The sequence below is a fragment of the Arachis hypogaea genome, chromosome 16 (assembly GCF_003086295.3).
Source record: "Arachis hypogaea cultivar Tifrunner chromosome 16, arahy.Tifrunner.gnm2.J5K5, whole genome shotgun sequence".
Lineage (NCBI taxonomy): Eukaryota > Viridiplantae > Streptophyta > Magnoliopsida > Fabales > Fabaceae > Arachis > Arachis hypogaea.
This window is the reverse complement of record NC_092051.1, coordinates 90,962,352-90,975,664: the sequence shown is the minus strand read 5'-3', so window position 1 is coordinate 90,975,664 and position 13,313 is coordinate 90,962,352.

Below are 13,313 nucleotides of genomic sequence, written 5' to 3'. Positions count from 1 at the left end.
AAAATTAAGCTTGGGTAGGCCAGTTTGGCTTCAGTGGAGTTCTTGTTTGCAATTGTGTAAATCTCACAAGAAATCAGATGATGAATCTCCACTTCTTTTCCAAGCATAATACAATGAATCATCACTGCTGTTTTGACAGTGACCTCAGAGCGGTTGCTAGTAGCCAATATAGAACGCCCAATGAAGTCCAGCCAGCCTCTTGCAACTGGTTTGAGATCTCCTCTCTTGAGTTGGTTTGGGACACCTTTGGAATTGGTTATCCACTTAGTTCCAGGGAGGCATATGTCCTCTAGAACTTGATCCAACCCCTTATCTACTCTCACCATTCTCCTATTAAAGGATTCAGGATCATCTTGTAGTTGAGGTAGTATGAAGACCTCTCTTATTTTGTCCAGATGGAAGTAAATAATTCTTCCTCTGACCATGGTTCTGTAGGTATGAAAGGCGGTTCCAGTCATTCTCTGCTTATCTGTCAGCCACAGATTTGAATAGAATTCCTGAACCATGTTTCTTCCAACCTTTGTCTCAGGATTGGCTAGAATTTCCCATCCTCTGTTTCGAATTTGCTCTTGGATCTCCGGATATTCATCTTCTTTCAGATTGAATTTAACTTCCGGGATCACTGACCTCAGACCCATTATTTTGTAGTAATGGTCTGCATGTTCTTTGGTTATGAACCTTTCTTGATTCCAAAGACTCTTTAGAGTATTCTCTTTCTTGCCTCTTGATTTGGTTTGTTTTCCCTTAGGTGCCATGATCTTGATGACTCTTAGCTTAGTGATCACGGAAAAGCACACCAAATTTAGAGGTTTACTTGCCCTCAAGCAAAAGAAAGGAAAGGGAAGAGAGAGGAGAAGAGGTAAATTCGAATGGTGTAGAGGAGGGGATGGCCGAAACTATTTTTATAGGAGGAGGGGATGGCTTTCGAAAAATTTGAGAGAGATATGAAAAGATATGGAAAGAATTTGAGAAGATATTTGAGTTTTTGAAGAAGATTTGGAAAGGATTTGAAAGAAATTTGAAAAATAATTTAGAAAATTATTGAATGATGAAAACTGAGGGTGAATGATGAAAGTTTGAAACATGTTTATGCAGAAAATTCTGAGTCAAAACATGAAAATTTGAAAAAAATTTGAAGTTGGAAACAAAATCTCCTCCTCTTGCCTTTCTGCCATTATGGGCGTTTAACTCCCAGCCAGGTACCCTGGCTGGCGTTAAACGCCAGAAACTCCTTTATCACTGGGCGTTTTTCTGAACGCCTAGGATACGGCAATTCTGGCGTTAAACGCCCAGAATGGTACCCATTCTAGCGTTTAACGCCTAAAATGGTACCTTTACTGGCGTTAAACGCCCAGAATGATACCCATTCTGGCGTTTAACGCCCAAAATGCCCCTTACTGGCATTTTCTTGCCAGCAAGCTCCTTTTCTCTGCTTTTTGCACTGAATCCTTCATTTTTGATGATTAACCTTTAATGAAAATGTATATCAAGCCTCTACAAGTATTAATTTAAAATAAATAATTTGCTAATGGCTGGGTTGCCTCCCAGCAAGCGCTTCTTTATTGTCTTTAGCTGGACCTTTACTGAGCTTCATTCAAGCCTCAGTTTTGAGCATTCTTGCTCAAAATTGCCTTCAAGATAATGTTTGATTCTCTGTCCATTGACAATGAACTTTTTGTCAGAATCAATATCTTTAAGCTCAACATATCCATATGGTGACACTCCTGTAATCACATATGGTCCCCTCCACCGGGATTTTAATTTCCCACGGAGTAATCTGAGCCTAGAGTTGAATAGTAGAACTTTTTGTCCTGGCTCAAAGACTCTGGATGACAATTTCTTGTCATGCCACTTTTTTGCTTTTTCCTTATAAATTTTTGCATTTTCAAAAGCATTGAGTCTGAACTCTTCCAGCTCATTTAGCTGGAGCAATCTTTTCTCACTAGCTAACTTAGCATCCATGTTTAGGAATCTGGTTGCCCAGTAGGCTTTATATTCCAGTTCCACGGGCAGATGATAAGCCTTGCCATACACAAGCTGGTATGGAGAGGTTCCTATAGGAGTCTTGAATGCTGTTCTGTATGCCCACAGAGCATCATCCAAGCTCTTTGCCCAATCCTTTCTACGGGAAATTACAGTCCGTTTCAGGATTCTCTTTAGTTCTCTATTAGAGACTTCAGCCTGCCCATTTGTCTGTGGATGATACGGAGTTGCTACTTTGTGGCTAATTCCATATCGGACCATAGCAGAGTAAAGCTGTTTATTTCAGAAATGGGTTCCCCCATCACTGATTAGTACTCTGGAAACACCAAATCTGCTGAAAATATGTTTCTGGAGGAACTTCAGCACAGTCTTGGTATTATTAGTGGGTGTGGCAATTGCTTCCACCCATTTAGATACGTAGTCTACTGCCACCATAATGTAAGTGTTTGAGTATGATGGTGGAAAAGGACCCATGAAGTCAATACCCCATACATCAAACAACTCAATCTCTAAGATCCCTTGTTGAGGCATGGCATAACCATAAGGCAAGTTACCAGCTCTTTGGCAACTGTCACAGTTACGCACAAACTCTCGGGCATCTCTATAGAGAGTAGGCCAATAGAAGCCACATTGGAGGACTTTAGTGGTGGTTCGCTCACTTCCGAAATGTCCTCCATACTGTGATCCATGGCAATGCCACAAGATCTTCTGTGCCTCCTCTCTAGGGACGCATCTGCGGATTATTCCGTCAGTGCATCTCTTAAAGAGATATGGTTCATCCCATAAGTAGTACTTTGCATCAGAAATTAGTTTTTCCTTTTGCATCCTGCTGTACTCCTGGGGTATGAACCTCACAGCTTTATAATTTGCAATGTCTGCAAACCATGGTGCCTCCTGAATGGCAAAGAGTTTCTCATCCGGAAAGGTCTCAGAGATCTCAGTGGAAGGGAGGGACGCCCCAGCCACTGGTTCTAATCGGGACAGGTGATCAGCTACCTGGTTCTCTGTCCCTTTTCTGTCTCTTATTTCTATATCAAACTCTTGTAAAAGCAACACCCATCTTATGAGCCTGGGTTTTGAATCCTGCTTTGTGAGTAGATATTTAAGAGCAGCATGGTCAGTGTACACAATCACTTTTGATCCTACTAAATAGGATCTAAACTTGTCAATGACATAAACCACTGCAAGCAGCTCTTTTTCTGTGGTTGTGTAATTCTTCTGTGCATCATTTAGAACACGACTGGCATAGTAATTGACGTGCAGAAGCTTGTTATGCCTTTGTCCCAACACTGCACCAATGGCATGGTCACTGGCATCACACATTAATTCGAATGGTAATGTCTAGTCAGGTGCAGAGATGACTGGTGCTATGACCAGCTTGGCTTTCAGGGTTTCAAATGCCTGCAGACACTCTGGGTCAAACACAAATGGCGTGTCAGCAGCTAGCAGGTTGCTCAGAGGTTTTGCAATTTTTGAAAAATCCTTTATGAACCTCCTATAGAATCCTACATGCCCCAGAAAGCTTCTGATTGCCTTTACATTGGCAGGTGGCGGTAATTTTTCAATTACCTCTACCTTGGCTTGATCTACCGCTATTCCCTTGCTTGAAATTTTGTGCCCAAGGACAATTCCTTCAGTCACCATAAAGTGACATTTTTCCCAGTTTAAGACCATGTTAGTTTCTTGGCACCTTTTCAGGACAAGTGCTAGATGATCAAGACAGGAGCTGAATGAGTCTCCAAATACTGAGAAGTCATCCATGAAGACTTCCAGGAACTTCTCTACCATATCAGAGAAAATAGAGAGCGTGCACCTCTGAAAGGTTGCAGGTGCATTGCAGAGACCAAAAGGCATTCTTCTGTAAGCAAATACTCCAGATGGACATGTGAATGCTGTTTTCTCTTGGTCTTGAGGGTCCACTGCAATTTGATTGTAGCCTGAATAGCCATCCAAAAAGTAGTAGTATTCATGACGTGCTAGTCTTTCTAGCATTTGGTCTATGAATGGTAAAGGAAAATGATCCTTTCTGGTGGTTGTATTGAGCCTTCTGTAATCAATACACATACGCCACCATGTAACTGTTCTTGTGGGAACTAGTTCATTCTTTTCATTATGGACCACTGTCATGCCTCCCTTCTTGGGGACAACTTGGACAGGGCTCACCCAGGGGCTATCAGAAATAGGATAAATAATCCCAGCCTCTAGTAAATTAGTGACCTCTTTCTGCACCACTTCCTTCATGGCTGGATTTAGCCGCCTCTGTGGTTGAACCACTAGCTTAGCATCATCCTCCAATAGGATCTTGTGCATACATCTTGCTGGGCTGATGCCCTTAAGATCACTTATGGACCATCCAAGAGCTGTCTTGTGTGTCTTTAGCACTTGAATTAGTGCTTTCTCTTCTTGTGGATTTAAAGCAGAGCTTATGATCATTGGAAAAGTGTCACCCTCTCCCAGAAATGCATATTTCAGGGATGGTGGTAATGGTTTGAGCTCGGGTTTAGGAGGTTTCTCCTCTTCTTGAGGGATTTTCAGAGGTTCTTTTATTTCCTCTGATTCCTCCAGATCAGGCTGAACATCTTTAAATATGTCCTCTAGCTCTGATTCAAGACTTTCAGTCATATTGATCTCTTCCACCAAAGAGTCAATAATATTAGTGCTCATGCAGTCATTTGATGTGTCTGGATGCTGCATTGCTTTGACAGCATTTAACTTGAACTCATCCTCATTGACTCTCAGGGTCACTTCTCCTTTTTGTACATCAATAAGAGTTCGTCCAGTTGCTAGGAAGGGTCTTCCTAGAATGAGAGTTGCACTCTTGTGCTCCTCCATTTTCAGCACTACAAAATCAGTGGGAAAGGCAAATGGCCCAACTTTGACAATCATGTCCTCAATGATGCCTGATGGATATTTAATGGAGCCATTAGCAAGTTGAAGACAAATCCGGGTTGGTTTGACTTCTTCAGTCAAGCCAAGCTTTCTAATAGTAGATGCAGGTATTAGGTTAATACTTGCTCCAAGGTCACATAGGGCTGTCTTGGTACAAGCACCCTCTAATGTGCATGGTATCATAAAGCTTCCTGGATCTTGAAGCTTCTCTGGTAAGCTTTTCAGAATGACTACACTGCATTCTTCAGTGAGAAAAACTTTTTCAGTTTCTCTCCAATCCTTCTTATGACTTAAGATCTCTTTCATGAACTTAGCATAAGAGGGTATTTGCTCAAGTGCCTCTGCAAACAGAATCTTTATTTCAAGAGTCCTGAGATAGTCTGCAAAGCGGGCAAATTGTTTATCCTGTTCCGCTTGGCGGAGTTTCTGAGGATAGGACATCTTGGCTTTATATTCTTCAACCTTAGTTGCTGCAGGTTTATTTCCTACAGAGGTGATTGGAGAAGCCTTCTTAGAGGGGTTATCATCAGCACTTGCAGGTGTTTGATCCCTCATTGGCATTTGAACGCTAGGAGTGGGTGCAGAATAGGCATTTAACGCCAGGTTCCCACCTTTTTCTGGCGTTTGAACGCCAGATTTGGGCATCCATTGGGCGTTTAACGCCAGTTTTTCCCCCTTTTCTGGCATTTGAACGCCAGAGTTATTCCTCTCTGGGCTCTTGATGTCCTCAGAGGGATCTTGGGTAGTGGTTTGGCTTCCTCTGTCATTTGTTCCTTTCTTAACTTTTTGCTACTTTGAGCTGAGTTATTCAATGTCTTCCCGCTCCTTAGTTGGACAGCTTGGCATTCTTCTGTTATCTGTTTAGATAGCTGCTGTCTTGTCTGATTCAATTGTGCTTCTATATTCTTGTTAGCATTTTTAGTGTCTTGGAGCATCTCTTTGAATTCTGCTAATTGTTTTGTCATAAGGAGTAATTGCTGATTAAGTTCAACAATCTGTTCTTGAGGATTAGGATCAGTAGTTACTGCCATAGCCTTTTCTTTTATGGAGGACTCACTGTTTGAGTACAGATGTTGATTTCTAGCAACTATATCTATGAGCTCTTGAGCTTCTTCAATTATTTTTCTCATGTGTATAGATCTACCAGCTGAGTGGTCTAGGGACATCTAAGCTTTTTCTGTAATCCCATAGTAGAAGATGTCTAACTGTACCCACTCTGAAAACATTTCAGAAGGGCATTTTCTTAGCATCCCTCTGTACCTCTCCCAAGCATTATAAAGAGATTCATGATCTTCTTGTTTAAAGCCTTGGATGTCCAGCCTTAGCTGTGTCATCCTTTTTGGAGGGTAAAATTGATTCAGGAATTTGTCTGTTAATTGTCTCCATGTTTTTTTGCTTGCTGTGGGTTGGTTATTTAACCACCTCTTAGCTTGATCTTTTACAGCAAATGGAAACAGTAATAATCTGTAGACATCCTGATCCAATTTTTTATCACGTACTGTGTCAGCAATTTGTAAGAACTGTGCCAGAAACTCAGTAGGTTCTTCTTGTGGAAGACCGGAATACTGGCAATTTTGCTGCACCATGATAATGAGCTGAGGATTTAGCTCAAAGCTGCTTGCTTTGATGGGAGGTATACAGATGCTACTCCCATATGCAGCTGTAATGGGGCTAGCATATGACCCCAGAGTCCTTCTGGACTGTTCACTTCCACTTATGTCCATGATGGAGAAAAGGGAATTGATATGAATTATATATTTTTTTTATTATTTATTATTTATTTTATTTAATTAAAAGTGACCGAAAATAATAAAATAAAATAAAAGGGAAATAAAATAAAATTTCGAAAACTAAAAGAAAATAAAATCAAAGCAAATTGAAAACTAAATTAATTAATTAATTGAAAAGATTTTGAAATTAGCAATTATGATTGAAAAATATTTTGAAGAAGATATGATTGAGAAGATATGATTGCAAATTAAAAAAAAAGAGATATGATTGAAAAGATATGATTGAAGAAATTAAAAAGATTTGATTTTTTTTTTTTTGAAAAAGATTTGAAAAGATCAATTTTTGAAATTAGAATATTGACTTGACTAAAAAAAAGATATGATTTTGAAAATCTTTGACTAAATTAATCCAAAATTTCGAAATTTATGAGTAAAATAAGGAAAGGATATTTTTTTGATTTTTGTATTTTAATGCGGAAAGAGAAAAATAACAAAATGACACTAAACATAGAAATTTTAGATCAAAACACTGAGAACAAACAAGAAAACTTTGAATGTCAAGATGAACATCAAGAACACTTTGAAGATCAAGATGAACACCAACAACAAATTTTTGAAAAATTTTTAAGTAAATAAAAGCACAAGGACACCAAACTTAAAATTTTTAGAAAATCAAACACAACTTTTCGAAAATTTAAAGGAAAACACAAAGAAGACACCAAACTTAGAATTTTTAAAGATCAAGAAAGAACTAAGGACATGCAATTTCGAGAATTAAAAGAAAATAAAATCATGCAATTAACACCAAACTTAAAATATAAAACTAAACTCAAATAAAAGACTCTAAACCAACAAAAACAAAATATTCCTAATCTAATCAACAAGAATAACCGTCAGTTGTCCAAACTCGAACAATCCCCGGCAACGGCGCCAAAAACTTGGTGCACGAAATTACAATCACACTTTTGCAACTCCACACAACTAACCAGCAAGTGCACTGGGTCGTCCAAGTAATACCTTACTTGACTAAGGGTCGATCCCACGGAGATTGTCGGCTTGAAACAAGCTATGGTTATCTTGTAACTCTTAGTCAGGATATCAATAATTCTAAGATTTAATTGTAAAAAGTAAAAGAACATGAAATAAATAGTTGTTATGCAGTAATGAAGAACAGGTTGAGGCTTTGGAGATGCTTTGTCTTCTGAATCTCTGCTTTCCTACTATCTTCTTCTTCATGCACGCAAGGCTCCTTCCATGGCAAGCTTTATGTTGGGCATCACCGTTGTCAATGGCTACTTCCTGTCCTCTCAGTGAAAACATTCCAAATGCGCTGTCACCGCACGACTAATCATCTGTCGGTTCTCGATCATGCTGGAATAGGATCCATTGATCCTTTTGCGTCTGTCACACTCCCAACAATCACGAGTTTGAAGCTCGTCACAGCCATCCCTTCCCAGATCCTAGTCAGAATACCACAGATAAGGTTTAGACGTTTCAGATCTCAGAAATGGCTGCCAATAATTCTAGCTTATACCACGAAGACTCTGATTTGAATCATGAGGCTAAGAGATATGCATTCAATCTAAGGTAGAATGGAGGTGGTTGTCAGGCACGCATTCATAGGTGAGAATGATGATGAGTGTCACGGATCATCACATTTATTAAGTTGAAGTGCGAATGAATATCTTAGAATGGAAGCAAGCGTGATAGAATGGAAAACAGTAGTAATTGCATTAATTCATGAAGAACAGCAGAGCTCCTCACCCCTAACAATGTGGTTTAGAGACTCATGCCGTAGAGAACACAACAAGAAACGTGTAAAGTGTCATGAGGGACAATATGAATCACTGAAAGTAGTATTTATAGTAAACTAGTAACCTAGGGTTACAGAAAATGAGTAAGCTAGGGTGTTTATTGTAAATTTCCACTTCCGGGGCCCACTTGGTGTGTGCTTGGGCTGAGCATTGAAGCTTTCATGTGTAAAGACATTTCTTGGAGTTAAACGCCAGCTTTTATGCCAGTTTGGGCGTTTAACTCCAGCTTTTGTGCCAGTTCTGGAATTAAACGCCAGAATTCTTGAGCTGACTTAGAATGCCTGTTTGGGCCATCAAATCTCAGGAAAAGTATGGACTATTATATATTTCTGGAAAGCTCAGGATGTCTACTTTCCAACGCAATTGAGAGCGCACCAATTGAGCTTCTGTAGCTCCAGAAAATCCACTTTGAGTGCAGGGAGGTCAGAATCCAACGCATCTGCAGTCCTTTTTCAGCCTCTGAATCAGATTTTTGCTCAGGTCCCTCAATTTCAGCCAGAAAATACCTAAAATCACAGAAAAACACACAAACTCATAGTAAAGCCCAGAAAAGTGATTTTTATTTAAAAACTAATAAAAACATAATAAAAACTAACTAAAATGTACTAAAAACATACTAAAAACAATGCCAAAAAGTGTATAAATTATCCGCTCATCAGGCACCATGACCTTTGAGAAGGCTCTATATGACCTTGGGTCAAGGATAAACCTCATGCCACTCTCTGTAATGGAGAAACTGGGAATCTTTGAGGTACAAGCTGCCAGAATATCATTAGAGATGGCAGACAACTCAAGAAAACAGGCTTATGGACAAGTAGAGGACGTGCTAGTAAAGGTTAAAGGCCTTTACATCCCTGCTGATTTCATAATCCTAGACACTGGGAAGGATGAGGATGAATCCATCATCCTTGGAAGACCCTTCCTATCCACAACAAGAGTTGTGATAGATGTGGACAGAGGAGAATTGATCCTTCAACTGAATGAGGACAACCTTGTGTTTAAAACTCAAGGATCTCCTTCTGTAACCATGGAGAGGAAGCATGAAAAGCTTCTCTCACTACAGAGTCAACCAAAGCCCCCAAAGTCAAACTCTAAGTTTGGTGTTGGGAAGCCACAACCAAACTCTAAGTTTGGTGTTGAACCCCCACATTCAAACTCTAAGTTTGGTGTTGGGAGTTTCCAACAATGCTCTGAACATCTGTGAGGCTCCATGAGAGCTCACTGTCAAGCTATTGACATTAAAGAATCACTTGTTGGGAGGCAACCCAATGTTATCTAATCATATTTATTTATTTTCCATTGTTATTTTATGTGTTCTTTAGGTTGATGATCATGTGAAGTCACAAAAACTACTGAAAAATCAAAAAGCAGAATGAAAAATAGAATGAAAAATAGCACACCCTGGAGGAGAACAGTCTGGCATTTAAACGCTAGAAACAAGCATCTGTCTGGCATTTAACGCCAGAAACAGGCACCAAGCTGGCATTTAACGCCAGAAACAAGCATCTACCTAGCGTTAAACGCCAGAATAGAGCATGGAAGTGGCGTTTAATGCCAGAAACAGGCAGCAGTCTGGCGTTAAACGCCAGGATTGCATGTATAGGGCGTTTTACACGTCTAAAGGGTGCAGGGATGAAAAATCCTTGACACCTCAGGATCTGTGGACCCCACAGGATCCCCACCACTTCTTCTCTCCCCTTCACACCTTTTCATAACTCTTTTCCCCAAATACCCTTCACCAATCACTTCAATCACTCTTTCCCATCACCCCCTCACCACTCGCATCCATCTTCTCTTCCCCATAAATCCCACCTACCTTCTAATTCAAAATATTTTCCCTCCCAAACCCAACCCTAATGGCTGAAACTTAACCCTCCCCCCTCCTATATAAACCCCTCATTCCTTCTTCATGTTCACATAACACAACCCTAACTTCTCACCTTGGCCGAAAACACCTCACCCTCCATCTCCTCCATTTTCTTCTTCTTCTACTACTTTCTTTCTTCTTTTGCTCGGGGACGAGCAAATATTTTAAGTTTGGTGTGGTAAAAGCATAGCTTTTTATTTTTCCATAACCATTTATGGCACCTAAGACCAGAGAAACCTCTAGAAAGAGAAAAGGGAAGGCAATTGCTTCCACCTCTGAGTCATGGGAGATGGAGAGATTCATCTCAAAGGTCCATCAAGACCACTTCTATGAAGTTGTGGCCAAGAAGAAAGTAATCCCTGAGGTTCCTTTCAAGCTCAAGAAGAATGAGTATCCGGAGATCCGACTTGAAATCCAAAGAAGAGGTTGGGAAGTTCTCACCAACCCCATTCAACAAGTCGGGATCCTAATGGTTTAAGAGTTCTATGCAAACGCATGGATCACTAGGAACCATGATCAAAGTGTGAACCCGAATCCAAAGCATTGGCTTACCATGGTTCGGGGGAAATACTTAGATTTCAGTCCGGAAAATGTAAGGCTGGCGTTCAACTTGCCAATGATGGAAGAGAACGCACGCCCCTACACAAGAAGGGTCAACTTTGATCAAAGGTTGGACCAAGTCCTCATAGACATATGTGAAGAAGGAGCTCAATAGAAAATTGACTCAAGAGGCAAGCCGGTTCAATTAAGAAGGCATGACCTCAAACCAGTGGCTAGGGGATGGCTAGAGTTCATTCAACGCTCAATTATTCCTACTAGTAACCGGTCTGAAGTTACTATAGACCGGGCCATCATGATCCATAGTATCATGATTGGAGAAGAGGTGGAAGTTCATGAGATTATACCTCAAGAACTCTACAAGGTGGCTGACAAGTCCTCCACTTGGGCAAGGTTAGCCTTTCCTCACCTCATTTGCCACCTCTGCAATTTGGCTAGAATTGACATAGAGGGAGACATCCTCATTGAAGAGGACAAGCCCATCACTAAGAAAAGGATGGAGCAAATAAGAGACCATAGACCTCAACATGAGCATGAGGAAATTCCTCACCATGAAATCCCTAAGATGCCTTAGGGGATGCACTTTCCTCCACAGAATTATTGGGAACAAATCAACACTTCCCTAGGAGAATTAAGTTCTAACCTGGGACAACTAAGGGTGGAGCATCAAGAGCTCTCCATCATCCTCCATGAAATTAGAGAAGATCAAAGAGCTTTGAGGGAGGAGCAACAAAGACAAGGAAGAGACATAGAGGAGCTCAAAAGCACCATTGGTTCTTCATGAAGAGGAAGACGCCACCCTCACTAAGGTGGACTCATTCCTTAATCTCCTTATCTATTTATTTTCTGTTTTTCGATTTTTAAGCTTTATGTTTGTGTCTTTACTATATGATCACTAGTGTCTAAGTGTCTATGCCTTAAAGTTATGAATATGAATCCATCACCTCCCTTGAATGAAAAATGTTTTAATTACAAAAGAGTAAGAAGTACATGGTTTCGAATTCATCCTTGAAACTAGTTTAATTATTTTGATGTGGTGACAATACTTTTTGTTTTCTGAATGAATGCTTGAACAGTGCATATGTCTTTTGAAGTTGATGTTTATGAATGTTAAATATGTTGGCTCTTGAAGAATAAGGAAAAAGGAGACATGTTATTTGATAATCTGAAAAATCATAAAAATGATTCTTGAAGCAAGAAAAAGCAGTGAATACAAAAGCTTGCAGAAAAAAAAAGAAAAAAAAAGAAAAAATAGTGAAAAAAAGAAAAAGAAAAAGCAAGCAGAAAAAGCCAAAAGCTCTTTAAACCAAAAGGCAAGAGCAAAAAGCCAATAGCCTTTAAAAATAAAAGGCAAGGGTAATAAAAAGGATCCAAGGCTTTGAGCATCAGTGGATAGGATGGCCTAAAGGACTAAAATCCTGGCCTAAGCGGCTAAACGAAGCTGTCCCTAACCATGTGCTTATGGCGTGAAGGTGTCAAGTGAAAACTTGAGACTGAGCGGTTAAAGTCGAGGTCCAAAGCAAAAATAGAGTGTGCTTAAGAACCCTGGACACCTCTAATTGGGGACTTTAGCAAAGCTGAGTCACAATCTGAAAAGGTTCACCCAGTTATGTGTCTGTGGCATTTATGTATCCGGTGGTAATACTGGAAAACAAAGTGCTTAGGGCCACGGCCAAGACTCATAAAGTAGCTGTGTTCAAGAATCAACATACTAAACTAGGAGAATCAATAACACTATCTAAACTCTGAGTTGCTATAGATGCCAATCATTCTGAACTTCAATGGATAAAGTGAGATGCCAAAACTATTCAAGAGGCAAAAAGCTACAAGTCCCGCTCATCTAATTGGAGCTAAGTTTCATTGATATTTTGGAATTTATAGTATATTCTCTTCTTTTTATCCTATTTGATTTTCAGTTGCTTGGGGACAAGCAACAATTTAAGTTTGGTGTTGTGATGAGCGGATAATTTATACGCTTTTTGGCATTGTTTTTACATAGTCTTCAGTATAATTTAGTTAGTTTTTAGTACATTTTTATTAGTTTTTAAATAAAAATCACATTTCTGGACTTTACTATGAGTTTGTGTGCTTTTCTGTGATTTCAAGTATTTTCTGGCTGGAATTGAGGGACTTGAGCAAAAATCAGATTTAGAGGTTGAAGAAAGACTGCAGATGTTGTTGGATTCTGACCTCCCTGCACTAAAAGTAGATTTTCTGGAGCTACAGAACTCAAAATGGCGCGCTTTCAATTGTGTTGGAAAGTAGACATCCAGGGCTTTCCAGCAATATATAATAGTCTATACTTTGCCCGAGTTTAGATGACGCAAACTGGCTTCAACGCCAGTTCCATGCTGCATTCTGGAGTTAAACGCCAGAAACAGGTTGCAAAGTGGAGTTAAACGCCAGAAACAGGTTACAAACTGGCGTTCAACTCCAAGAGAAGCCTCTACACGTGTAAAGCTCAATGCTCAG